We start from the raw sequence: 27,188 nt of genomic DNA on the forward strand, positions 1-27,188 counted from the left end.
GCAAAGCAAGTTTGCATTTTCCCAGAGGTGATTGGAAGTGATCTTGCTGAGTTATCCAGTATTAAAGTTGATGTATATTTTGTTGCATCCAGGTTTTTTTCTAGGATTGCACAAAGCAGGCAGAGCTTAGGAGCAGCTTTATTTAACCTTTTGGAAATCAATGATTTCCGGATTATTTTCAGGCTTTTTGGTAGTCAGAATAGCAGATTACTCATCTATTCTCATTAAACAGATTTCAAGAATGCCTGAAATCCCAGGATCTCATCTATTAAGCATATGTAACAAGTTGATTGTTTTGCTTCCTTGTGCTTTTGCAGTGCCTTAAATCTTTGAATGCCACAAATGGATCAGATGACCTGAAGACAGTCATGTCAGGCTGTGTTTGTGTGTTTGGGGCAGTTCATTCCTATAAAAGTAGGCTTCAGAAATAAGCAGTAAAGGTATCTAGGATGAACTCCACATGTGTGCATCTTCCCAGCAGAGTGGCCACTTACATACAATTGCTTGTAGTTAAATTGGATGTGTGAGTCTTCACTTGGTAATGTAATACGTACACAGCCATATCTGATTGTGGCATAATGCCACATATTTCCTTCTATGAAGTATGAGCAATCTGAAAGGCAAGGTATTGTCTTTTAGTAGTGAATTTTTAATAGATAATCATAGAAATCATAGAATGGTTTGGGTTGGGAGGGACCTTAAAAACCATCTAGTTCCAACCCCTTGACACGAGCAGGGACACTTTCCATTAAAACAGATTGCTCAAAGACCCATCCACCCTGGCCTTGAACACTCCCATGGATGGAGCATCCACAACTTGTCTGGGCAACCTGTTCCAGTGCCTCACCATCCTCACAGTAAAGAATTTCTTCCTAATCTCTAATCTAAATCTACTCTCTCTCAGTTTGAAGCCGTTCTGCTTTTTTCTGTCACTACATGCCCTTGTAAAAAGTCCCTCTCCAGCTTTCTTGTAGCTCCCTTCGGGTACTGGAAAGCCACAATTAGGTCACCCCAAAGCCTTCTCTTCTCCAAGATGAATAAACTCAGATGAATAAACTCAATTCTCTCTGCTTTCATAGGAAAGGTGCTCCATGCCTCTGATCGCCTTGCTGGACCTCCTCTGGACTTGCTTCAACAGGTCGATGTCCTTCCTGTGCTGAGGGCCCCAGAGCTGGACCACAGAGTGTTCCAGGTGGGGTCTCACCAGAGCAGAGCAGAGCAGAGCAGAGCAGAGGGGCAGAATCCCCTCCCTTGCTCTGCTGGTTGTGTTGCTTTGGATGAAGCCCAGTATACAACTGGCTTTCTGGGCTGCAAGTGCACATTGCTGGGTCATGTCCAGCCTCTCACTCACCAGCACTCCCGGGTCCTTCTCAGCAGGGCTGCTCTCGATCTGTTCATCCCCAGCCTGTGCTGATACCGGGGGTTACCCCAGCCCAGGTGCAGCACCGTGCATTTGGTCTTGTGAATCCTTATGAGGTTCCCATGGGCTCACTTTTTAAGCTTGTTCAAGTCCCTCTGAAAGGTATTCCATCCTTTAGGCATGTCAAGCACTCAGCTTGGTGTCATCTGCAAACTTGCTAAGGGTGCACTCAATCCCTTAGTCTATCTTATTGATGAAGATATTAAATAACAGTGGTCCCAGTACAGACCCTTGAGGGACAGCACTTGTCACTGATGTCCACTGAGACTCTGAGCTGTTGACCACTACCCTCTGGATGTAAACACTGAACCAATTTCTTTTCCATCTAACAGTCCACTCATCAAATCAATCTCTCTTCAATTTAGAGAGAAAGATGTTGTGGGGGACTATATCAAAGGATTTACAGAAGCCCAGATAAATTATATTTGTAGCTCTTCCCTTGTTTACTGATATAGTCACTCCATCATAGAAGGCCACTAGGTTGGTCAGGTAGGACTTGAAGGTTAAACTGCTTTTCCTCAAAATCTTTGGGTTCAGATGTCATGCTTTCCCTACCATTAGTTGAAAGCTGAGACCTTTATGTACTCCTGTGTCCATGGAAGCATGGTTTTCAGAAAAGCGTGGAGCAATATAAGACTCAGAAATCCGGCACAGCCTGTGGCACAACATGTGCAGCACACCCTATACATGTTGGCTGCCATGATGCTGCAGCACATTTTGGTTGTTCGGTGCTGAAATGAACTGAGCCTCACTGAGAGTCACTCAGCTCATGAGAGATGTACCAGCAACACACAAGGAGACATGTGAGAAAACATAATCTGCAAGTGATCCTGCCTGAGTCAGGCTTAAGCTGTAACCGTCAAGGTCATCCCTGTCCTTCCCCAGTTATAGAAACCCCCTTGGAGAGGGAATGGATGATGACCCAGTGCACAAAGTTCATAGGTGTTCAGCAGGAAAGAAGCTGACCTGTAACCCTGATTTCTTACTGAGAAAGGCAAAGGCAAAAGGAAGAAGGGAGTCGTGAGTTGTTCTTTGGTACTTTTGCTCTGATTTTTGCATGTTGGATTCTGCACATCAGAGAAAACCTTGCTGCTGTTTGGACTTTCCAGATCACCATGAAAAAACCATAAGGCTTTGTCCCAAAGATTTTATGGGTTGCAGGGTCAAGAAATACCTTATCTCATGCCTTTCTACCATAGTGGTCTGATGATAATACTCCAGGGTGTTGTGTTGTTTTTTTTTAATACTTACCCAACTTAAGTACCTGCTGTTTTACACATCTCTAACTTAATAGGAGAACTGGGTTATATGAACACCAGAAAGGTACTAACACTTTTTCCACCAGTGTTAATCCTATTACAGAGTAAGATGGGCTACCTGCTATTTTGGACTCAACAGGAGTGCAAAGCATATTCTAAGGTGCCTTGCTAGGTAATCCTCTCTGTGCTGATAATGTGATTGATATGTTCGGGTCTGTTTTGTTTATGAGACGCATAGAGTATCACAAATACAAAAGACTTTCAGAGGGAGTGGTAAAATTACCCTGGAATTACAGTCCTTCAAAATTCTAAGAGTTAAAGTGACTGCTCATTGCTTCGGAAATGGTTTGGGCGTGATAAGGCTTTATGTGCACATTTTAAGTGCATATAAAAGATAGTATCTAAACGAGGGGGAAAGGGTGCAGCTCTCTCTTTTTTTGGCTTAGGGTGTCCAGGACATGATAGGGCATGTCCTGCTACTTTTTATACTGATAGATGTGAACTTGAAACCTAAGTCTTCAAAATGCAGGGGAGGGTGGGGTGGGGCGGGGGGAGGAGGAATGCTTCCAGAGATAAGCAAAAGACATATTTGTATTACGACAATTAAACCTGTTGAATGTGATAAAGCTTAATGTAACCTCCAAAAGTTACAACAGTCCAAGTGCAGACACTCATCTGCAATAATTGAACAACTTGTCACATCCCTCCATGGGGCAGGGAGCTGATTGAGATCCCTGTTAGAAGAAGCTTGCTAGCACATGGAGTTAAGGTGAAGCAGCCCTAGGCTGCCACCACCTCTCCCCCCTTACCCTTACCCTCCCACTTCTCCCTCTGCATGTCTCAACACTGTCTCCTGGTACTACCAGCAGTGCCAAGCTCTACTGTGGCTCCAAACACAGGCAGGGCAGTTCAGTGCTCTTCCCTGCACAGGGGTGAGCTTGGGGCCTATAAGAGAGAAACAAGTCAAAGCTTACTCCAACATCCCTGTGATACAAGGGATGTTGGTCCTGGAAGACAGTAATAAAGCATATCTGCTTTGCAGCTGGGAGGTGTCTGTATTTGCAGATGCAGCTCTCTCCAGGTGAAGGAGGTGGTTTCCTTGTTGTTCCTGGAGGACTGAGTAGCAGTGAGTCCACTGGGACTTTTTTCTTCCTACTGGCCAACAGGCTGCCGGCAGAGCTTTTAGACACTCCTTGTCATCAGCAGGGCAGTTATCACCTGGAGATTCAACATCACAGTCACTCCACAGGAGCTCCACCTTAAATCACCCTGAAAGCTGAAGCTGGGGCAGGATATGGCAGCTCCTTGCTAAGCTGGGTATTTTTCTGCATGCACATGACACTATAGCACGCTTCTGGTTTCAGGGTGGAGTTTGAAATGTGGCTTCTGACCAGTAAAGCCTTTGCACCCTGCTGTCACTGATCTACTAAGTAAGTATTCAATAGAGAAGTCTTTTGGTTTAGTAGGGATAAACTGCTCAAGGTCTGCATCCTGCAGATGACCCTTAGTTTACACCTCTCACACCTCTGGGATCTGAACCAGCAGAGCTCAAATCTGTGACCCCAAAAGCAAGACACATTTTGTACACCTGAGATGTGGGGTTGGCTAGGGATAAGAGCAAGTCAGGGAGGCTCATCCTGATGGATGATGCAATGTTCCTTCCTCATTCTTTTCACTGAAATGTTTTGCACTGTGATAGCATATACACTTAACTCATTTGGTAGTAAAAGGAACTCAATTTAAAATATGTGCCTGAACACTCCAGAAAGGCACCTCTTCCCATCTGTTGTATACAAGACAGTAAGTAAATGATCCAAAGAAATCCAGGTCCTGCCATTCCAGGAGGTGGAAGAAGCAGAGATCAAATCTTGACTCCACACTAAAATTACTTTTTTTTTTTTTTTTTTCTGAGAGCAATTGCAGGAAAGCTTCCCTGTTGCTATCTAATGGGTTTGAAATCTATTGTACCCATGCAGTGACTGAGCCAATTGTTTCATTTTATCCATCTGTGAACATTTTCTCAAAATGTGCATCTCTTCTCACCTGTAAGAATGATAGGACAATACTGTGTCTATGGTGACATAACTCAGAAAGTTCTCACAGACGTGGCTTATTTTTATTGTTTAGTTTGCAACAGAGTCATTCTAGGTACGAATAAATATGTTTGTCTTTTCAAAATAGGTAAAATCCACAGCCTTTAGCTATTAGCAGAGATTCCTGGCTATTCAGGTAGCTCACACAGTGCTCACAGCTAGGTAAGGAAATAAAGGTGACTGAAATGAGAAACTGATAGAAAAAGCCCAGGTGAAGGACCCCTTCAAGAGAAAGGTTCCTCTTGGGTCTTCCCAGGAACTTCCTTGAAGGATTCTCTGAAATGCTGATTGAGAGGGCCCCCTGCTCAGTAAGCACCAGTATGAACATGGTGATGACCTACACAAAGGACCAGACACAGAGGTAACATCTTCTCTTAGCTTTTATTGTGGTGTAAGAAAAACTCTAGATATATTTCCTGTATTGAAGGAAAAAAGTAAATAGCAAAATTTTCCAATATCTCACTTGGAAAAGGCATTTTTTGGTTTGGATCTAATAACTTAAGATGATCACTAGTTATATGAGCTACTCATAGATTTGCCAGTATAATGCTTTTTCCTAAGAAGAAAACTAGGCTTTTTAGGGAAGCATGCAGAGAAACAATGTCTGAACTTCCCACCTAACACTTCATCATAGCAAAACAAACTTTGAAATGCATGAAGGTTTGGGATCATCCTGAGAAAGACGAGTCAGTTTTAGTTCTGAAACAGTGAGTAGCAAGTGCCCTGGAAGTTTAAGCACGTTACTTTCCATTACCAGAAAGCTTTAGCTAACCTGAAGCAACGAGCAGCCGTGTGGTTTTCTCTGTGTGTGGGAGCTCCACACCTGTAGTAATCCAAAAGGAAGCATCACCTGCTCCCTACTATAGCAGCCAGATGCATCAGGCTAAGTGGTGCCCAAGGGATTAGCGTCCTGCTATTCATTCGGGCCCTTCTGGAGTGACAGGTAGATTCTGTGCTTTGGCTCTAGAGCTTTGGCAGACATACCCTAGGTATTACTCACCATACAGCTTTGTCAGGATGTCAGATTAAAGCACACCCAACCTGCAGACAAAGCCATGTTTCTTTGCTGCTTGTAACTCCTTCCAGTAGCTCACTTTTTGTCCTAAGATAATAAAAGCGTCAATGCTCCCTTTTTTTCCCTAATTAGTAAAACTATGTTTACAAGGCACTGCCAGTCCATTTCCTTCATGATATCTGTTTTATTGTTTGGTCAACAATACCTGAACTTTCAAACTCTAGGAGCTAACAAAAGATGGATTTCCCTCCTAGTTTTCATATATGGCAAAACCTTTTTGCTGGTGCCAGTATGAAGTGATGGGTGGGTGTTCTTTGTTAGAATAACAGGGTACTCAGAGCAGGTGGCACAATACCAATTCCCAGGTTGGGCCAACACCAAAGGATCAAACTGATGAAAACAAAACATGTCTGCAAATGATGATGTTTTAGGAAGGAAAACGTTTTTGCAAGAGTTATTTCTGAGTTTTTGATCATTACTTTTGCAGCTAAGCTGATGAAAATATGGATTTCATAGGCAAACTTCTAAGTGAGTGGAAAACTGGATGGGCCATCAGGTTCAAGAACAGAGGTCCATCAGTCAAAGAGTAGCTGGCAGACAGTTAGAGGTGCCATTTCTCAGGGGTAATCCCACGCCAACCTTTTTTAACATCTTTATCAACAAGCTAGAAGAGGGGATATAGGACTCTGGGGATAATTCCACACTGGGGGAGCAGCTGGAGGGGAACTCAACCCTTTAAGAGGGGCCTTAGCAGACTGCAGAAATGGGATGCCATGAACCTCCTGGAACACAGCCTGAGCAAAGGATGTGTCTTGCCCCTGGCTGGGAGGAGCCCAGCAGTGTGCAGAATGAGGGCCATGGTCTGAAGAAAGTGCTGCAATCCTGATGGACAGCAAGGAACAACAGCTAGGGGCCTTGAGACCTTGGTGGCTGATCAGGGCCTGGATGGTCTTTAAAAGCCAGTGGAGAGAAGGGCTTCTCCACTGCTATATGGCACTGATCAAGCAGCATCCTGAACTAAGTTCAGTTTTGGGACATTCAGTCCAAGAGTAGTTTTGAGAAAACAGAAATGAAACCGTCCCACAAACATGGTGCAGTCCTTGGACATGGCCTAGAGAGGTGGAGATAACCTGATCTAGCTTTGTGGTAAGCCCTGCTTGGAGCAGGTTGTTGGAATAGGGACCTCCAAAGACGCCTTCCAATCTAAATTTTTCTGAGCTCCTTTAATTGCATTTCACAGGACTCTTGTAGAAGGCCTAAAGTTAAGAGGGAGAATTTGCTTTGATTCAATGCAGCTTCTTATGCCACGCCCAGGAGGCCTGTGCTGAGATTAGGTGGTGATTTACAAACAGGAGACCTTATGCTCTGACAGTGGGAGGATGGCAACAGGGTCCCAGAACACACTTCTGCCTTGCCTCTTTCTGATACCTCATGAAACCCAAACTAAGGAGAAATGATGCTGAAGGGAGGCAAAACTACCACCGTGTAGCAGCCCCTGTATCCTACAGAGCATGCAAGACCTGCCCCAAACCCAATTTATACCATCACCCATGAAGAGGGGCTGCAAGAGACTCAATGAGAACTTGATACCTGTGTCCCTCATCCACTGTGTCATCCCAAGTGATCCTGGCCAGATTGCTTGGGTGTACACCTCTCTGTGCTTGTGAACACACATGTGATAGTCGATATGGGAAAATCTGTCAGTGAATGAGCGAGTGAAACAAGCTTCCTTAAAATTTAGGTGGCTTTCCTGGTCCATAAGAGCTGAGGCAAATCAACTGGTTGCAGAGGTCCTGAAAAGACCCACTCCCAAGAAATCACAAAGCACCAAGTCCTTGGTAAAGGTGCACTAGGGATTCCTCTGTATGCCTCCAAATATTTTGATAATAGAGATCAACAGGAGGTCAGTGATGTAAAACCTGATTTTTAGCACTTCTCTAACCTGACAGACATGAAAGAACTCTGAAACACGCTACTGACCTTCCTTCCTACCAGGAACACATGGGAAATAATTCTACATAGTTACACAATGTGCAGCAAATGCTATATCAGAACAACATCTGAAAGGAACGGATGGAAAACTCACATGCCCTTTTGCCAGACTGTTGCAGACTGAATAATCCCGTTGGGCTGCTGACTTATGTTTAACTCTTCAATTAAGAGCAAGTCCTATACTTGGTACTCACATGAGTGAGCCCCAGGGTCACATAAATAATCCTCAGGATTACTCAGAAATTATTTTTTAAGGTATGATTAACATATGGCTGGGAGCAGCAGACTCTGCACACAGAGTCATGGAAACTTTCAGGTGGGGAGGCACAGCTGAAGGTCTTTACTCCCACCCCCCTCTCCAAGCTCCACTGCCTTCAAAGCAGGGTCAGGTTGGTCAGGGCCTTGTCCAGCTAAGTTTTGAACATGTCCAGCAGTGGAAATCCCACCACCTCTTTTGGCACTGTCCCAGGGCTGCACCACTGTTGTTTTTCTCCTCACCTACAAACAGATTTTCCCATGCTGCAATGTGTCCCTTTTGTCCCTTATGACAAGGGATAAAATAAAGCTTTTTAAGACCAGACATCCCTGTGAACTTCTGAGAGGAGGTTAGTAACCTCTGATGAGTGGCCATTAGGGCTTCCTTGACATGTCTCTTCTCCAGGCTAACAAAGCCTGATCCCCTCCATCTCTCCTCTTTACATTAGACCCATCAACCATCTCTGTGACCTTGCAGTGATCTCTCTCCAATCTGTGATATCTGCCTCCATCCCCAAAAGGTACACAGGAACTGCAGCCACACTGAGAAGACAAATGCTCTTCTGATGATACTTTAATGCTCCCATGGCCGTACCAGTCAGTCAGGACTGGCTAGAAGTGGTCCCTGGAAGAGGGAATAGTGTGAGCTTGCATGGGAAAAGGTGCTATTTGCCATGCAAGGCATTAAACAGCAGGAGTTTGGACAGCACAGGACATTGTGGTCAGCTGTTGATGGTCCTCTGGACTCTGGCCAGGTTAGAAAATGATACTTAGAGGCAGGATTTCATCCTGGCACTTGGGCAGCATCTTTGAGAGCCCAGGCCCTTTGCATATCAGTACGAAACAAATGTGTAACTAAACCATGCTGCTTTTCTGTTACACATGTACTGCTCTCTCCTTATTAGACTGGCTTCTTCTCTTTTTTTTTCCCCTTTATTTTCTTTTTTCTGACAAAATGTTCTTGCATACCTTTCTTTAATAAACATTGACTACTAGGGTCATGATGCTCTGCTCCAAGTACTGGTCAGCCACAGAGAAACCTGTTTGGCTCAGGCAAATGGCTCTTTGCAGTATTTCCATGTTCTGAGGCTTTCCAGTATAGGTACAAGCTCCAGACAATGACTGTTGAGCAATGCTGCAAAATCTGGGGCCCAGATCTCTCCCAAGAACTACTCCACCCATGCCAACAGCACAGTAGTCATATCAGGTATGAATTCACATTATCATTTAAGCAAAAGTATACACAGGCTCTCTCTGTGATGCTCTGAAATATGTCAATACAACTTAATATCTGAGGGCTGAAATACACTGAGTTGCTAAGACAAACATTTGGTATCAGTTTTTGAAATTTCACTGAAACTGTTGACCCTCATGCTCATGGCAGCACTGCTCAGAAGTTCACTAGCTGGGATGGGTTTAACCTGACACACCGATTTTGGCTTTTGCAGTCAATATTACAAATACACTCATCACATTGCAGCCATGTCCTCCACTCAGCACACTGCAAAGTTATCTACTCCTGCTGAACACAGCTTCTTTCAGCCTATTTGTTAGCCTCAGGGGATGGTGACCGGACCTCCATGGAACACCGTGGGGTTGTGCTCCTTCCTGGGAAGCTCTGACAGGACGAGTCCAGGCTGCAGGGGAAATGGTTTGCCCTTCACAGTCACCTTTGCCACTTCCAGCTTAGCCTGATGGACTCTCAGGGACATGCAGCTGAAGTTCAAGGCCTGAAATACCTGCTTCCACAGGCGGGGAAGCCCACAGTCTGACCTTTGGTTAGAAAGCAGTTTTTTGTGGATGTCAGCTTCATGTAAAAGAACAAGCCTTTTACTCCTTCATGTAAAAGAACAAGTCAGGGTATAAGAGTAAGGTCAAGAAGATGTAAAAATATTTGTATACAAGCATTTCTGATGTCTGTGTGTGGTGCTGAGGAGCCTGTGGGTGTTGCTGGTTAACCTGGAGTTTACAGGAATCACAGAAACGAGTGTCAGAAACCTGGGGCTAGCCTGGCTGAACCCCCAGGACTGCTCCAGCATTCATTCCTTGGCTGTACTTGTTTAGGCAAACCAGACAAAAAGTACCTGATTTAGTCTGAAGAGGGAAGTTGGAGTACAAGGTAAACATGTATGGGCAGCACTCTTGAGCAGCTTGACTTTCAAGTTTCCTGAGAACAGTCATGCCCACAGAGTTGGTAATGAGAAGGAATTTGTTTGCTGAAGGATCTCTGAGGCTCTGTGCTTCTTTTCCAGGTGGGGGCATTCAGACAATTGATGAATGAAGCATTTTCTGTCTGGGACAGTAAATATTTAACTGGAAAGTTTAAAAAGATCCACGCTTCTGAGTTTTCAAGGCCTTCTCAAAGCGTCTTTCCTGCAGTCACAAAACAAAAAGCACAGAAAAGAGGGCAGAGCCTAAGAGACGGGGAAATCAGAAAAGCTGTGTCCCTTTGTGGTGCACAGTAATCCTGCATCACCTTCACTACAGCATGTGTAAGAAACCTGCAGCACCTGCCTCTGACATCTGCAACACGCTGCAGAGCATGTCTGCCTCCCTATTCAGTTTTATTCAAGCACCCCCAAAATCCCATTTGTCACATTAGATCTAACCACTGAAGGTTCAGTGCTTTCCTTTCCTTGGACAGTCAAGCAACACAAAATGTGGCCTGCCTAGAAAAGTGAAGAGAAAGACCAGGTTTTCACATGAAAATGTCTTTCTCAGGTGTTCCCACTGTTTGGTCTGGCAGCTTTTGGACATGAGACTGGCATCAGCAAGTACCTGGAACTTTTTGGCATGCAGTCTTTAGTGGCCTGATAGCCAGGCCATCAGGATGCATCAGGTTGGTTTGTTATAGCATCCTAGCAGGGAGAACTGTGCCCTTTGGAGGCTTGATCCATGTGGCAGCAGGGTTTAGTGATTTGAGCAGAAACGAGTTGCCTTCAAGCATCAAAACCAGCTGAATCCTCCCTTTCACTAACTAGGTTTTATTTTGCGGTTCATTCTGGAAAAGTAGCTGCTGATCAACAGTCTTAACAGTTGTTCTGTGACTGAATTGATGTGTCTCACATTGTATCCTGTGATGTTACTGACACAGGCTGTGCGTGCTTAAGGCCACAGCACATTTTGTAGTCAAGCACAGTGGAAAAGAGAAGACCCTGAGGTCAGTGTGCCACTCATTCCAGCCAACTCAAGGGCCTTCACGTCTCCAGCAGGATGCACCCATGTCACCAGTGAAATGCCTGCCTAGCTGAGCTACGACAAGGAGGCTTGAATCCACACTTAACCACTCAACAGCTCACACAAGTGGAGACTGGAAAGAAGATCTGCTGGGGAAAGAGTGTTCTTAAGGGAGGTAACGCAGGCTGTTGACTTGAGAGCAGTGCATCTCTTCAGAACTAAGCACCAGCAAGAGGAGCGTGGGAAGGACAGAAATAAAGGACCAAAGAGATCTACCAGGAGTTTAGGTGGGTTTTCTCTTGGGACTGGCATTTCTCGGCAGCACATCTCCAGTGGTCTTGATGGTGGGGTGTTGGCTGGGTCTCTGGGTTCTTTTCTGCAGGGTGATTCACTTTCTTGTTCAAAGTGGTCAGAAGTAATCCTTTTGTACCTGAGCGGCCCATGATGGGAGAGACATTTAGGAGAAAGCTACACCAGGAAGAGGTGGCAAAAATAAAAGAAGAGGAAAATACTTTGATGCAACAAGAGGGTATGCACAGCTTAATAAACAGTAAGGGGTGGAAGGGTGCTGTTCTTGTTCAACCTGGAGAAGAGAAGGTCAGGAGGGTACCCAGTTTCTGTAATTCATTCCACTCCCTTGCAGGGTTACATAGGAGAGACAATGACTATCCTCGCAGGTTCACAGGGAAAAGGCAAGAGGGAGTGGACACAGGTCACAACAGGGAAAATTCTGGTTGGACATATGAAAAAAACCTCCTTTTACAGGAGTGGTGCAGGTCTGGGACAGGCACCAGAGAAATGGTGAGATCTCTGTCCTTGGAGAGTCTCCAAACAGACAGGGTAAGGTCCTGACCTAGTTTTCGTGAGCCCTGCTTTGATCAGGTAGGTGGGCTTAAGACCACCAGATGTAAATCTTTCTGTGATTCTTTGAGGAACTCCACAGTGATCCTTCTGAGACATCTTTCAACACCACGAGCTGTAGCAACAGTAAGTTGTAGAGGTGCCTGTGTGAGGATAGACCCTGGGCCTTGGGGTGATGGAGGGATGTGCACATGTCTCCTGCTGAGAAGTGCCAAACACTCCTCCTTTGCTGTCCTTCCCATCACCCCCTGGTGGCTGTTACCTCAGAAAAGCTAAACCTTACACCACATGTGCCTCGTGGCCACACGTAAAAAGTTATGTCATGGCACACTACTGGTGTTTGATTTCTGTACAGCAAAGCCTGTCATGTCACTGATCTTTGGAGGAACAGCCATGACACGGCCAAAATAGCCTTAGACCTCAGCTGCTGGCAATTTCTCTATGCTCTGCAGCAGGTGGGAAGGGGCATGAAGGACACAGAGAAACAAGGGTTCTGCAGAGCAGGAAAGGCAGCAATGAAGCTGGTGAGCAGGGCTCAGCTAGAAGTTTCCACTGACTTGGAAAGGATCTGCTGAGTTTGCAGTGGGATGCCGCACTAAAGGCTGCATGGGGAGTGAAAATCAGGAAACCCAGGCAGGTTTTGTCTCTGCTGCAGAGAGCACAGATAGGAGGTGTTGTCTGAGTTAACTGGCTGAATGTGAAGCCTTGTGGTAGGCATGTGCTTCTACTCCTCCACTGTTTGATAAGGCCTTGAGCCCACAGACTGCTCCAGAGCAGAGGTGACCACCTCCTGGGCTTATATGGTGTGAGAGGCACAGGCAGAGGGGCCTGGCTGAAGAGGGAACTGTGTGCAGTCCTTTTTCCTGGAAGAGAATCCAAGATGGGAAGAAGATAGGGCTTTAGCAGCAGATAAGCCAGCGATACCTTCACCACATGCCTCCAGAAGGATGGAGGCAAGCAGACAAGTGGAAGTGAGAGATCAGGCATGGCTGGGATGGCATAGGTAGGCTGTGGAGGCTTATGGAGATGGTCTGGAAGTAATCAGAGCTGTCACTGGCAGTGTATTTCTCAATACATTTGTCTTTCATGCCTGTGAGTCACCAGCAAGCCGGAGGAACAAGAATCCCCCCACGCAGAACTGCGTGTGAGCTGTCCCTGTGAAACTGTGGAGCACAGTGCCATTGGGATGTCATATGGCAATACCTGGTTGCAAGTAGCTCTGTCCACTGGGAATTGGCTTTCCATGAGTGTGTAAGCCTGAATTTGAGCTTCAGTGGAAGATCTCTTTCTTCATTACTCTTTAAACATTTGTCTTTCAACTGTAAAGGGTTTTTAACAAATCCTGCACAAAATTTCTCAACTATTTTTAACAAAAAACCCCACACACCTAAGTTTACCACCTTTCAACAGAGGATTTGACATTTTTTAGAGGAACACCCCTCTCAACAAAGTGATGGGTTGCTCCACTTCTCCCTGAGCCTTTCCTAGAGCTCTCTAAATGTCTCTTCTACTCCCTTTTCCTAGGGAGAGAAGCCAAGCAAAGGTGCAGGATGTTGTGCTGAAACATGTTCTAATCTCAACCCCATGAGACAAAAACCAGAAGGAAGGAGTTTGGATCATTTTCCTGGGGGCAGCAGACACAGGTGATACTGGAGGAGAATGGGGCATCTGGAGACCTTGCCAGGAAGGCTCACCACATGCTGCCTTGCAGCAGAGCCTTCTGCTCCCCAGGATTTCTCCCCTCACAACCAAAATGCACCAGAGATGATGATGACGACCTAAATACGCTGCATGTGTTTGAGGCCTGCTCTCAAGCTCCTTCCTCTTTTCTCCAGCAAATGTCATCTGAGCTTCGGGGCCTCTCTCCTTCTAAAGCCCAGAGAGCCTTTGCCAGTCATCCTTATGTAAATTGAAAATTTATGCAAACACCCCCATCCATGTGCTGTCATCCCTTCTGCTTGCTCATAAACTCTCTGTCAGACATCTCAGTTTTTCCAGTCAAGGCCTCTGTTTCCTAATGCAAACTTTTCCAGAAAAATTTTGAGGATACGTGTATCTGTCTATTAAATCTAGGGCTAACAAGGTGGAGGTTGGCACCAGTCTTTTTCCGTTCTCCTAAGTGCCTCCCAAATTATATCCCATGGCTGTTCCCCAATATAGTGCCCTTAGGACAGTAGAATGGGGGCTCTATGCATGCACTGCAACCCGATCACCTTTCAAACTAAACTCTGTCTTAGGAGGAAAGAAAATGGAAGCTATAATTAAGTGTCAATACCCCCCCTTTGTCAGAGTGGACTAACTCTGCTAACAAGGTTCTATTTGATATCTCTTGCATCATGACCCATGGCATTTTACTCACATAAACTGAGCCAAGCAACTGCTATCTGAGGTTATTCCCATAGCTTACTCCTCAGAGGGGTATGGGTTCCCCATCCTTTGAAAAGAAATTGCAGGAACCATAGATTCCATAGTGCAGCAAAGGGGGCCAGGAGATCACATGTGAAGACCTACAACAACTGGTGATGTATGAACCACCCCAAAAAGTGCTGAAGCATATTGACTGTGCAAGGGGCCCAGTGATGGAGGAAGCAGCACTAAGCTTTGTCTCCTTTGTGCTTGGCTTCCATTTGAAATCTGCAGCAGCCATGCAGAAAAACAGGGAAATGTGACCAACCCTAATTTACACCCATGAGTGATCCTGCATTCTCGTCAGTCCTGCCCAAACTTCAGCTAAAGGCACAACATAAACAGGAGGATAGTAATTATAGCAGCCAAATGGCTCTGCCAGTCCACTTAATCTCATTTTAGGTGCCTAATTAATATCCCTTGAAGGTGACGGTCTGTGATGTACTTGTCACATGGATTAAAAAGCAAGCAACTGATAAAAAATAACTCTCTGTGGAAAGTCCTGTTTCTGACTATTCCTGGCACAGATCCAGCAGACATCTGTTCTTGGCACACCGCTCCAAAGTAAAGTAGCCAAAGATCTAGGAGAAGATGCTGTTTCTGGTGAAGTTTGCAGCTGATGGAGACACAAGTGGTGTGGTACCTATGCAAACACACCATGTTGTGCCACACTTCCCACACATGGAGGATGCACAACAATTTTTGGAAAGTGGGGACTCACTGAAATGCATAAGAAGGACTCAGTGAAAACACCCCAGCAGTCCACAGGCGAGCCATGGGAGTAGGTGGTCCTCTCTGTGCAGCTCTAAATTAAGAGAGTGTCATGGTTTGGCTCTCTGGTACAGATAAGGTAACCACTTGTACCAACAGTACAATGGTGGTGGATTGCAAACAGAAACTGCATCCCTCCACAGTTCGAAGAAATTAGCAATTAAAGGGTTTTTAAAGAACAATTTCTACAACACTCTGCCTGAGTGGTGGTGCACCCATCTCATCCTGTTTTTCCTGAACTCCATTCTTCCTGTGAAGAGAACACTTATTCACAGCATGCAAATGCCTGGGGAGGGCAAGTTTCTGACTGTGTGTGGCAGTAGGTGAGCCAGAGTGTTCGTTCCACTTCACGTGGACCAAAAGGAAACCTTCCTCTTTTTTCCTTTCAGATGGTTTTCACTAATTAAAAAAAAAAAACCAAAAAAAACCCAAAAAACCCCAAAACCCAACCAACAGACAAACAAAAAAAACCACAACAGGTCAGGGTCAGTTTCAAACTGGAAGCTCCTCATGAAACAAGAAAGCAAAGGAATTAATTTGGAAAATGTCAAAATGTGTTGTTCCTGCTTTCAGGAACTTTTACTCCCCTATTTTCAATTATAGATGTTTGTCGGTTTGGATCAAATTCCGGAAATAATTTAGTTTGCCACCAAAGCACACCTTTACTGGCCAAGGTGCATGCCTGGAAACTCCAGCTGTGGTGCCGACCCTGCTTGCCGGTCATCATGGTGCTCCTGTGGGGGTTTGTTTATAAACATCACTGTATGAGAACTACCTGGGCAAGTTTCAACTGTGGTCCAGGACTACCTTTACCAAATCCATCTCCTTCAGCTATAGCAGATCTTTCAAAGGGAGGAAGCATGAATCTTAAGGGTACGTAATTCAATTACTGATGAACTAGTAACCAAGACATCCCTGGTCTGATTCCTTGCTGACAGACTTCTCTTTCAAAAATGTAAGAAATCCCTAAGCAAACAGTGCAGAGCTGTCATCAAATTTGGAGATGTGTAGCTTTGAACGTTTAAGGATTTGGGGTTTTTCTGTGCACAAAGGCTGTAATGAGTCACTTAAGTCTCCAGTGCCAGAGTCAAATCAGGGTAGCACTTAACAGCAAAGCAAAGGTTCCACCAGCACTGGTGTTTGACGTGGTAACTCCCCTGCAAATTGGCCAGGCTGCCAATCAGATCCCCCTGATCTCACAAGAAAGGAATGTGAGGACACCAGAAGCAACCACCTACCTAGTGGTTCCTGGGCAGGGATTGCACATGAGCCCAGCCCCGAACCCCCTTTTCTCTGCAGTGGCTGGTGTCCAGGGCTCAGGCTCACCCTGGGCACATGGAGTTAAAAACCCCTGTCTTCAGGATCCTTTATGCAGTCTGTTGAGCTGAGGGCATAGATTCCAACAGCTGGGATTCTAATGTCATCCTTTCCCCTGTGGCTGGGGACCTGGAGAGATGATCTGCTCCACAGAAGACTGTTAAACAGCAGTACCAGACTCATCACTGGGATTTTCTCCATCTCCAGAATCACAGGCACATGATAAACAGCAGCCTCTATCTTGCTGGTCTGCTTTTATAATGATTTGAGTGCTTGCCTTCTCCAGGGAGAGCTGATTGCCAGCACAGATAGCAAGTATTCCATACTTATTCCATTCAAAACACGGCAATTGGGGTTTGGTCCATATGGATCCTAGTGGGTATGCTCAGAGAGGGCCTTTTACCTGTAACTGGGTTTCTTCATGCTGTCGCAGCAGAGACTGACATGCAGCTGATCGTGGTTGCTCACATCTGTGAGCTTTGAGGAGAGACCAAACTGCTAAGGACAGGAGCCATGTCAGGGGTGAACCTTGCACTGTAGAGAATTGCTGAACTGTATGAAGAAAACCTAGCATTCCTGTTTCCACGGGTAGAAAAGATCATCTGCCATCAGGAAAATACCATATTTTTACGTGAAAAGAAAACAAATATGCAGGCAGAGCATTCACTCAGCTACTTCCTGGTCCTGTTAACATTTTTTGTCACAAAATCACAGATTATTTATGTGGGAAGTAATTGCCAGAGATCTTTGGTCCAACCTCCTGCTAGCTCCAAAGAGAACAGGTTGCCCCTCACCTTGCCCTTGCAGAGTCTGTCGATGCCCTTCAGCTGTGGCAGTGAGAGCCTGTCATCCAAACCCGTCCGTGCCTTGGCCCTGAGATTGCATGTCTGACTGTGGCAGCACTGGATGCTGGGGCATGGCTTGGGTTGGGACTCTGGTTTGCCCAGTGCTACTCAGTGCTCTGCCTGACTCGGTCCTGCTGTCAGTGCCCACGAAGAGCCTGCAGCTGGTGGCTCTAGGGCTCCTCAGAGCTCAAAGGAGCTTCCAAAACTGAGCCTGTGGTCTGATTCTGGGTGAGAAGGAGGATCCCTGAATGGTATCCATGTGGAGCTTCAAGCACTGCACTCACTGGTGAGGCCTCCCAGGGCTGCTTCTCGGACACCCTGTTTCCAGTGGTGTTGCTGGAATTCAGAATAGATAAGTGGAGAGAACATGACAATCAGTAGCTTTTTGAATTAAAATAGAGGAAAGGAACAGCCCTGTTTCACTGCTAAGGCCTTGTTTCACTTTTAATTTGGTATGATCAGCTCCTGTACAGAGCTGTTGACAATACTGATGACGTACATGATTAATTATTAAAACAATAATTAAGAGGCTGAGCTGTGAGATAAGACACCTCTGTCCAGGGTACAAACACAGCAGAGAAAGGTGGAACAAGCACAGGGCACAAGTTGCTGGGGAGACAGCAGCAAGACATCTTTGCTCACCTGCTAAGTCTAAATAATTGTCTTCAGGTTTTCACAGGTACTTCAGAAAGGAAAACTTTAAAGAGAAAATTTAGGAGAAATTTAAGGAGAAATTTCAGGAGGGGATTGATAACCTGTGAATAAAGCATTGAGAAAGGGAAATGATTTTTAACCAGTGGAACAGACAAGAGATGTGGAAAATCTTTGTTTCTTTTTATCTTTTTCTCCTAACAGGAAAGCTTATTTCAGGTTAATGCTGTCAGACATTTTAGAGTCTGTATAGGAAAACTACATATACAGTTGTGAGCATGACTGTGGGAAGATCCTGCAAGGTTGGCTGGTTGCTTTTAAGGGTAGGACTTTAATTTTATACCTTGTGAATATCACAAAGTTGATTGAAGCCAAAATTCACAGATGGAAGGGAAAAAGACAGCAGCCTCCTCTTAAGAGGGAGGATTATTCTGTCACACAGGACACAATAGAGACCTCTTCTTTTACTACTTTAACAAGTTTTGCTTCATGCTGGCATTCCTGCTTCAGAAAGGCACTGTCATGGGAAACGGATTCTGCCTGGAGACGAGACATTGTTCAGGATATCCCTTCCACCTCCGCGTGCTATTCAGCATTAACACAGCCGTGAGCAAAACCCTGAGACTATTGAAATTTCTTTTCCTCATCTCCCCCTTTCTCTTTGACAAATGTGTGACAAGTATGCAATTGTCTGAAAGCCCAGCGATGGAGAAAACAGAGAGCGAAGCCTTAAGACGTGCCTCAGTGATTTAGAAGCCTACCCCCAAGATTTGTGAAAAAGGTCACAGGAGGTCTTACATAAGGTTCAGCTTCCCAGCAGGGCTCTAGATAGCAGTGTAAAGGCACTTAAATGCCTCTAACAGCTGACCCCTTTGTGGATGTTCCCACCTAGGATTATCCTGGCTCTTGGGCTGAAGAATAGCCCTTAGCCAACTAATGGATCACAGGCCCTTCCTTTGAATATCTGCAGTTTGCGTTGGGTAACCGCCCATCCAGCCAGCAGGAAGTTGTTTCTTCATTAAAATGACAAAAGCTTTTGAAAGATGAAGATAAGAGTTCTTCTGATGAATCACTGCAGGGCCGCTTTTGGGAAACAGTGTTTCATGTTACCCAGAAGTTACTCATCATCCTGTTGGTAACGTAGGATGAGCGCAGGGAGGACGCTCAGGGGTTTGATCTGGGAATATATTCCCCTGTCAGAGCCCAGCCCCGCCCCAAACTAGGCCTTTTCCCCTGCAGCTCTTAAGGCACATGGTGTGAGGTGCTCTTGGTGTGAGCAGCTTGCTGTATGCGTGGATCCAGCTTCTGCTGGACAATGGAGAACACTGGGAGCATGGAGGACATCTGCAGTGGAAACTTGCATCCTGTCATACAGACACCATGTCCCCCCCTCCTGAGAGCACTTCTGCCCTGCTTCCTAAATGAAGCACACTCTCCCTCCCAAGCCAGTGCACTGGGCTCCCCATGCCAACCCCTTCTCTGCCTGAGGGAAACCCTGGGTGTTCCCAGGTACCCCTCCTCTACAGAGCAGTTCCTGTTCCTCCAGGCTGCATGCTGCCCTGTGAGTGGGAGGGCATAAGAAGGTGGTGTCTGAGCCCTTTCCATTATGGCTAAGCTATTTAAAAATCAGTGGGCCAGAAAGAGGGACCAAGGGTCAGCATCACTGCTCAGAGGAGTATTTACATATTTCATGCATTGGTGATTTCATTAACAGAACTTCAGAAGCCCTTGGAGCAGGACAGGCACAATGGACCTCTTCTGGCAAGGGCAGCTGTGACTGCCAGGTGACCCTCTAAGAGCCCTGTGCTATTTTGACTAGTGACTGCAGCTCCTCCAGGCCTGGAGTGACACAGAGCACAGCCCATGGTGGGCTGGCCTGGCTCTTTCTCCTCTGCAGTGGACACTTGCTCTGCCTGGTCAGGAAGATGATGCTGGCCAATGCAGGAGAGCCACTTCTGTACCCCTTCAGCCCCTTAAGGGACTGGGCACTGCCACCAGTGCCACTGTGGTCTGTGAGTGCACAGAGCAGTGCTAGCTGCTCTCCCCCATACGTGCTCAATACCAAGAGCTGCAGAGTTGCTGGGCTCATCCTGACCCATAGGGGTGTGCATTTCTTGGTGCTGCTGCTTATCTGGTCACCTCCCTGCGCCCTGGGTCCACTCAGACCCCAAGGCCGCAGGACCTGCCAGCAATCCTATCCACCCATGGGGCCAGGAGCCCTGGGAGCCTGAGTGTCTTCCTGTCCTTGTGTCTGCAGGCTTGGAGGGAGAGAACTGAAGGCTACAAGTGCCAGGCACCCCCAGTGAACTTGCTCTGAGCACTGGGAGCAGGAAGTCTTTCTCAGGCCTTCGCAGCTCACCTCCAGATCTTCAAACAATGGTAACATGCTCTCCATCTGACCAAGAGCTGTTCTATAGGTACAGCCTCTGAGCCTCTGAGCTTCAGGTGCCTCCATCACAGGACCAACAGAGTATTTGAGCAGCAGATTTATATCCCAAGTCCTTTTGTAAATCTCTGCACCAAGCCTCCTATTCTGACTCAGAATAAAACCAGAAAGGAATGTCTGTCTTTCTGCTGCCTCTCTCCCTAAATTACCTCTCCTGAAAGCCCTCAAGGCTTCCAAAAGAAACAAACAAACCAACAAAAAAATTCAAAGAAATGGAATATGATGAAAACCAACAAAACAGAGAAGAACCTCAGGCATCATTTAGGAAAGTACAGTGTCTTGCTCCAGCACTGTGCTGTCTATGCTGAATGCCTAGAAGGCTGGGAAAGGTTCTGGGAGAAAAGTCCACTGCACGGGAACTTTTAAGGTCTTGAGTGGTAATGAGTCATTGCTGAGGTTTGGATTCAGATGTTTCCTACCTAGTACCTGCCCAGTGTGCCAGACCTTGCTGAATAACCTTCCTACCTTCCTTGGGGAAGGACAAGCGACATCATTATCCCCTGGTTCACAGAGAGGAAATGGGAGCTGAGCAGAGGGAATATGTGCTCAGGATAATGCCGGGATTCAGCTGAGAGTCTGAGGTGAAAATGTACACATTTCAGGCTTGTAAGGTAAACATAAGCAGATATTCTTCCCAAGAATGCTGAGGCAGTGGAAGGCTTAAAAAAAAAGGTTTATTTCAGATACAAGGACCATTTCTTAGCCATGGTGTGCACAGGGCCTCCAGGGGAAAAAGGTCATGCCCCTCCTCCTCCAAGGGTTTTTGTACCTTCTTTCCTTCTTTCTCTCCTCCCCCACTCCCTCTGGCCCAAGGAGGCCTTGTGCATGTCTGCAAACATGTTATCTCTGTGCATATCAGAGAGTAGGGCTGAGAACTTCTCTTGCTATTCAGTGGGGAGAGAGGGGGGAAGCACTGAAACTGCCTTTGAGAAAGAGCCACCATCTTAGGCAGAAAGGCTTCCTAGTGAAACCGAGTTCTAACTTCCAGTTACAAATTCTTCCGGAAATGTATCTATTCCTACAAGATTCCTTGGGATGCAGGGGATGGAAAACTGTTCATCGCAATTCCACAGCCATTGCTGCCCTGTTGGTTTGCAGGAGAGAGAAGGTAGGATGCAGAAGGGAAGGTGATGCCATTCTTTCAATGCAGAATCATCTTTTAATGGTAAAGGAATGAGGACAGAGCAAAAGAGCAGTGATCTGCCCCGAAATATCTGTCTCAGTTCTCTTGTCCCTTGCTGCAGCCTCTTTGTGGCTGTGCCCCCAGCCCTATCAGGCTTTGTTTGCACATCACTGTGATGTCTCCCTCTGCCTCTCTTTGGCGGTGCTTGGCATGAGCAGGGAGCCGGGGACAAGGAGGCCAGCTCAGTCCAGACATTCCTGCCCCTGGCAGGTCCCAGGGCCACTTGTGGTGCTGTGTACTCCAAATTCACAGAATCACAGAATGGGTCAGGTTGGAAGGGAACAGAGTGGGTCAGCTGGTCCAAATTCCCTGCTCAAGCAGAGTTGTCCTGGAGCACATGGCTGTGTGCAACAGCTGTTTTCCTCTACTACAAGGAAGGAGAAGAACCATATTCTGTTCCTCCCCTGAACTCACAATGGAAATGGCACTCCCAGACACTCTGCCGTGGCTTTTCTGTGGCATCTTCAGAGCTTCCATCTTTCCCTTCCCCCCTCCTTCTGAACAGCCCAGCAGGTTCATTTGCCCCCAGATCTTTGTAGTGCACAAAGAGCTGGAGGTGGGCTCAGAGAGATCATAAGCCAAATGTGCAGCTTTCCATCTCACAGGGTCTCCAGACTATTAGCTGGGACTGTGCCTTGGTGTTGAGCTGCCCAGACAGGAGGTGGGCAACTGAGACAGATCTCATCTGGCTACATCAGGAAAGAGAACAAGTAAGCTCTGAGCCTTAGGCTCAGAGCATATTTAATGCTGGACTAGCTCGCACATCTCTGCTTCATGCAGAAGGACGAGCTACCTGCTGGGTTAGCCAGCAAAGCTGGGAGCTGCCAGGAACATGCCTGCTGAACTGCCTGTAAGGGGAGAGGATCCCCAGTCATCACACTGGGGTCTGGCAACCCCTCCAGACAGGGAGAAGGAAGCAGCAGCTTCCAGAGAAGAAACTACCTCATAGCTGGATGGGGCCAAATGCCTTTACCTATTGCACACGGCTGCTGCCCCTACACGGAGGTTGAGCAATAACCTGGCAGGAATTTGATCAGGAGTTAAATCCCAGTTACAAAATACAGGTTGCATGGGGCCAGCATGTGGGTGCAAACCCTCTTTACGCTCTGTTTGCCCTTGTTCTGGCTCTGACCCCACCGTGAGCTCATCAGAAAACAGCTTCGTGCACAGCAGCCTCACAACATACGCTTCCCTCCACACCCAGCCACGGCCCCAGACGCTCATACTGTGCTGAAACACCCATCACTTGGTGGGGAAGTGAGGCAGCATGCAAGCTGTGTGACACCTGGAGTTAGGGACAGCTTTGGGATCAGAAAGCCAGCTGTGGTCAGTCTCCAAAGTGAGCGCCGTGGGGAGAGGCTCAACTCTGTGACAGATGCAGTTGAGATGAGCATCAGACATTGAGTTTTATTGTGGACTTGCTAGCTGGTCTTAGAATAGCCACATGAACTAACATGGCTTTCTTCCCACAGCAGCACCGTCTTTGCTCAAGGGCTGTTGTAGGAAAAGGCACACAGCAGCACACACCTCTTGATGCCACACTGATAGGGGTACATGTGTTTGCAGACCTAGGTCAGCATCTACACTGAGAGCTGTGCCAAGCAGCTGGGTGTAAGAAGAAGGGAAGAGGACCCTCAAGCCCCAGACTGTTGAACTAAAAACCCACTTCCCTGTAACCAATGTCCAACTCACTCCGCAGTGGCAGTGACTCTTTGTGCCTAGACATCGGCAGAATGCACCAGGAGATGAATCCAAGCCTGCCACCAGTGCCCCCGCACGAGGTCCTTCGCTCTTGGGGGATGCTCCTTACACCACAGCCTCACAGCATGCAAGGCCACTGCTCCAGTCCAAACACCAGAGAGCATCCCCCATGATCCCCAGCTTAGGACCGCAGGGTCATGGCGCTGTCTGAGCTGCCACAACCCACCCGGTTTTTCAGGCTGTAGCAGACCGGAGGGTTTCAGGTTTCGCCGGCAGGATACTCCTCCGGCACCACATTCCTTGCAGGGCTAATCCTCCGGAGAATGCGCCGCCGGCATGCACAGCAGCCCCAAGCTGCTCCAGCCTGAAGGCGCAGCTGCAGCCCCCCCTGGCCTGAGCCCCAGCCCCCACCAGGCCCTGAGTAGGCTTACAGCTCCAGCAAGCCTTGCCCTATTTGCTGCTGCCAGAGACCCTTTTGCAGCTCAGATCTGCCCACAGCAAAGTCTGAACAGCAGCGAGCACCCAAGGGATACACCAGGTCTCAGCTGGTCTCATCCATAAAGGTCAACTGCTTTTCTCCTGTCCTGGCTTGCAGAACACAACCTGCATCTATTGAAAGGCTGCCACACTTCTGCCAATGTTCTGGGCATTTCAGAAATATTCTCCTTTAAAACTTAGCATTTTGTGACTTGTCTTAGTACAACTCTTTTGCAAGTGCCACATCTCTACTAACAAGTGTGGGAAAGGCTGGGATGGAAAAGTGTCCTCTTCTCTGTGAATCCCTGATGCTTTAGCTTTTTGTGGTTACCACACCAACATCTTCACCTTACAAGGTGAAAAGTTTTAAACAATATTGGAAAAATGACCTCCTATAATCCACCTCCTGGAAGTGAGCTCTCTTGAGCTACTGCTCTGCAACCTGTAGGAATTGTCTGCATAGAACAGTAGGTGAAGAAAGCACTCTAAAGTAGTTAGAAGACTTGTAAAGGATGCAGAGGAAAATTATTTTTATGTCTACTATAGCTTCAAGAAATCCAACCTTTCTTTCCCCAGCCCAGATATTTAAATGGGGCTTGTGCTTTCACCCCAACTACCCCATTGTCCTTGCTAGAGAAATCTGTTTTCAAGTGACCTTTAACCTTTGTCAAAATTCCAGTGCTGCTCTGTTTGGACTTGGCCAGTGTAACCCCTGATAAAAAAATGCAGAAAATATTTCAAAGTCAAACTTTAAAGGAACAGCCATTGTTTTATTTGTGTTTAATTAAAAAGAATAATGAAATAATAGTAATTGTTTTCCAGACCCATAGTAATTAGCAATCCAACCTACAGCTCCCATGGGAAAGAGTCTCTGTTTTTGTGGAACACCTATGCTTCAATATTGACTTGCTCTAGACATTGCCAAGATTTTGAGTACAGCAATTTGTTGGGAGGGGGTTTCCAAGTTTAACTCAGTAGCATTTAAACTGTGGTGCTCCAAACCACAGAGTTTTACTACAGCCTCCATTTCCCTTTGTTTTACCTGAACTGCTCATCTCGCTCTGCAAATGCCATGCCAGAATGAGTCATTCCTGCAGGATTAGCTCTTATTTTTCAACTCCTCTGTCAGTGTTGCCCGGACTAGTTCAGAGGAGAAAAAAATGACACTCCCCATTTAGGATGTATAAGAAGTGACTGAAAGAAATTACCTCCAGTGCCCAGCTATTTACACTGCACCAGCAAGAACCACCCCACCACGGTAACAGAGCCCCCAGGATGGCACAGTGTCACTGACAGCGCTGGACTGGCAACTCCAGCAGAGTGAATGTGCCAGTGCCCCCCTCCTCTGAGTCATTCCCCCTCACTCCTGTGGTCCACACAGGGATGTTGGCTTGCTCCTCTCCCCAGAAGGGGTATCTCAAGGATCACCTGTTAGGATGCCCAGGGAGGAGCAGGGACACCATGTACTGCCCATGGGGGGCACTGCCCTGGATTTTGCTGTCTGAGCACTGGGGAGGCTGGTTTGGGCCCTTCTGAGCTCCTCCTTTTGTCATGGTGGAGGAACCTTCCAGAGGCCTCCTCTCTCTGCTGACTGCAGACGTCGGTCCTGTACCTCCTGTGTTTAAGCACGTTGCTCAGGCCAGTCTTCTCGCTTACTTGCTGGAAGCAGATCTCACCCTGTCCCTGCCCTCAGACCTTTTTCTTTTGTTCACATCTAAATAAACACTTCTTACGGGAAAAAAAATAGTATTTTTAAAAATTATTTTCGCCTTTAGTTTTCCATCCCTCCCTTGTTCTCTGTTTTTTAAAGTAATAAAGACACACTCTGTTGCAGTTTAACCCCAGCCAGGAAATAAGTGCCCCACAGCCACTCACTCACTCCCCCTGGTGGGTTGCGGGAGCAAAAGAGAGAAAACTAATGGAAGACCAAAAGAGAGAAAACTGAGATGCAGACGGTTAAATACATAAAGCAAAAGCCGCACAACACAAGCAAAGCCAAACAAGGAATTCATTCACTGCTTCCCGTGGGCAGGCAGGTGTGCAGCCACCTCCAGGAGAACAGGGGCCCATCACGCCTAATGGTGACTTGGGCAGACAGACACCATCACTCTGCACATCCCCCCACCTCCTCCTTCTTCCCTCAGCTTCATGTGCTGAGCATGACACCATATGCTGTGGGATATCCCTCAGGTCAGCTGGGATCAGATGTCCTGGACGTGTCCCCTCCCAGCTCCTCGTGCACCCCCAGCCCTCTCACCCCGGTGGGGAGCGGGGGGGGGGGGGGGGCGGGGGGGGGGGGGATGAGAAGCAGCGAAGGCTCTGTGTAAGCACTGCTCAGCTTAACAAAAACATCCCCGTGTTACCAACACTTACTTCAGCACAAATCCAAAACACAGCCTCATGCTACCCACTATGGAGAAAATTAATTCCATCCCAGCCAAAACCAGGACACCCTCCCATAGCAAATATTGCATTGTCTCACAGTGGAGTAAAGAGGTGGGGATCTCAAAGGTCTCAAAAGGATGCCGCTCTCCTTCCTTTTCCCGGTCCAAATCACGATCCTGTAAGTGATTGTCTAAAAAACTTCTGGAAGGTCTGTTTTCTAATAATGGTCCGGCATGGTCGCAAATATGTGATTTGCATACGAATGCCCAAACTGCATAAGCAAAACTAGCAGAGCTAGCTGGGAGAAAGAAAATCTGAGCACCTGGCATTTTGAGATGTTGTTTCGCTTGTGTTCTTGGGTCACTCTCCTGTATCATTGACAGGATTTGAGCTGATTTTACAGAAATTCACGGAAATCGCGTTTTTCCCACAGTAACAGAGAGAACTACAGAAATGACAAGATTTCTGGTCCAGTGAAAACTTTAAGCGGGGTTATGTCCTAGGTTAGGTCAGTCACGTTTTAAAAAGCTCGATGGACAGAGAGATCTCCTCATCCCCTCGGGAAACCCGTATCATAGCACAGACTTCACATATGAAATATGGACTGGTTACAGAACAATTAAGACCAGACTGTCCAAATTAAAAGAGAGAATTCTGAAACTTTTTGCTGTCCCTGGAAATATATGCAGTACAGCGCCTGTTTTTAATAGCAGCACGGAAACTTAAAACCAATTCTTTCTCTACAGATTACCATGACCTACACACTTTTGGTAAAATGTATTGCCTCAGGCAAACGCTGGGCAGATGCTTATCTGGTGTGAATCCCCACAGGTCTGTTAACTTCAGCAGGACTCCAGCTAGTCACAGCCCTTGCAGTCTTGTTAAAGAAAAGCTTGGAACTTGAGAAATAACTCATTTTCTCAAGAAAGAGGAT

The 27,188-nt window shown here is 46.7% G+C and overlaps 1 long non-coding RNA gene across 2 annotated transcripts in view; it reads left to right on the top strand.

Annotated features, from left to right (window-relative positions):
* Positions 1-27,188, top strand: part of LOC127480669 (uncharacterized) — a 47,644-nt gene that overhangs the window by 18,705 nt on the left and 1,751 nt on the right. Inside the window, exon 3 of one of the 2 annotated variants that reach the window (XR_007907977.1) lies at positions 13,597-13,858. The exons of the other annotated variant lie outside the window; for it this stretch is intronic. This is a non-coding gene — a long non-coding RNA (uncharacterized LOC127480669). Of the gene's footprint in view, positions 1-13,596; positions 13,859-27,188 lie in introns of those variants that run through there. 2 annotated transcript variants of the gene reach the window in all.

Source organism: Manacus candei, unplaced genomic scaffold (assembly GCF_025592945.1).
Source record: "Manacus candei isolate 608988 ecotype Guabito, Panama unplaced genomic scaffold, ASM2559294v1 h1tg000074l, whole genome shotgun sequence".
Taxonomy (NCBI): domain Eukaryota; kingdom Metazoa; phylum Chordata; class Aves; order Passeriformes; family Pipridae; genus Manacus; species Manacus candei.